Raw genomic sequence first — 1874 nt, forward strand, 5'->3', positions numbered from 1 at the left:
TGAGCTCTTGCTGTTTGTCTCTCTGTCTCTCTCTGTCTTTCTGGCGAGCACACGTGCCCTATAGCAAAAACCTCTCCCCCCCAAAAGAAAAATCTAGACAAGGATCTGTATATATAATACACCCTTTAAGTGATAAATGATGTTACTAAACAATTTGATCTCATAAAAATAAATAAAAGCATATATGTAAATATATACCTTGATTAAAAAATATGTAATATACAATCGTTAGTAGAATTATGGGTGCTTATTTTTCTTCAGCTTATCTGTATTTTCCATTGTTTCTACACTGTACTCTTTTTACTATGAACTAAATAAAAAGCAAATTATTGGGACCAGCAGATGGCAGAATGGTCACGTTGCTGGATTCCTACGTAGCTGACCATGGTTTGAGTCCCAGACCTGGTGACTTAAACTCACACAGGGCACATGAGGATGCATGCTCAAAATCCCGAGAGGAGAATGGAGAAGGAATTGTGGCATGGCCATTCCCCTGGGGGGTGATTTCTCACTTTCTGTCTCTCTGTCTCTCTGGTGAGTGCATATACCCTATAGCAAAAGGATCTCTCTCTCTCTCTCAAAAAAAGAGCAAATTATTAATTTTAGTTAGTACTTTAATGTTTTAACAGCTGGGATCTCATATTTGGAAAAGTCAAACACCCTTAATTCTATTTTTTTTTTTTTTTGGAGAGGTTTTCGTTATAGGGCGCGTGCACTCGCCAGACAGACAGAGAGAGACAGAGAGACAGAAAGCGAGAAATCACCCCCCCAGAGGGGATGGTCATGCCGCAATCCCTTCTCCTCCATTCTCCTCTGGGATCTTGGGCACGCACGCACAAGCGCCCGGCGTGAGTTCTAAGCCACCGGGTCCCGGACGCGAACCGTGGTTGACTACATGGGAGTCCAGCGACATAGCCATTACGCTAACTGCTGGCTCCCAGACACCAGACACCCTTAATTCTACCTGTGGATCTTGTTGTTAGGCCACCAGAGGCATATATATCAGGCTTCCTCACTTTGACCTTATGCAAAATTGCATTTCTTGAGTGAATTTTTTTAAAGAGGTTTTTTTTTTTTTTTTTTTGCTATAGGACACGTGCACTTGCCAGAAAAAACCAGAACAGAAAGTGAGAAGTCACCCCCCACCCCCAGGGGGGATGGCCACACCACAATCCCTTCTCCATTCTCCTCTCGGGGTCTGAGGCATGCACGTACTTGCGCCTGGCGTGAGTTTAAGCCACTGGGTCTGGGACTCAAACTGCAGTTGACTACATGGTAGTCCAGCGACATAGCCGTTACACAAACTGCTGTTCCCTCTTGAGTGAATTTTTAATACAATTCAAAGGGCCCTAGAGATATTTATTTTGCAACTCAGCATCTTTTCCTGTGAATGTGGTATGCCTTCTTCTTTTTGATTATGGCAATTATGTAACAGACTGAATTTTCCTCTTCCTGGGTGTCCATGAAACCCATAGGCAATCTGAAGGTCAATTCTTGAAACTCTCTTTTTTTTTTTTTTTTTTTTTGAGGTTATTTATTACTAATTCAATCTCACAGCTTGTTATGGGTCTGTTCAGGTTTTCTATGTCCTCCAATTCAGTGTTGGTAGATTATATGCATCCAGGAATTTGTCCATCTCCTCCATGTTCTCGTTTGTTGGCATATAGGCGCTCATGGTATCCTCTCATGATATTTTGTATTTCTATTATGTCTGTTGTAATGGCTCCTGTTTCATCACATATTTGATTTTTCTGGTAACTTTTGCAACTCTTCTGTCATATTGATCCTGATTATATTTTCATCAGGTCATGATTTTCTGCCGTTGTTTTTATTTCCCCTGGTTCTAAAGTATCTTCTATCTGCCCCCCCCCCCC

This window comes from Tupaia chinensis, unplaced genomic scaffold, assembly GCF_000334495.1.
Source record: "Tupaia chinensis unplaced genomic scaffold, TupChi_1.0 Scaffold000274_1, whole genome shotgun sequence".
NCBI classification, from domain to species: domain Eukaryota; kingdom Metazoa; phylum Chordata; class Mammalia; order Scandentia; family Tupaiidae; genus Tupaia; species Tupaia belangeri.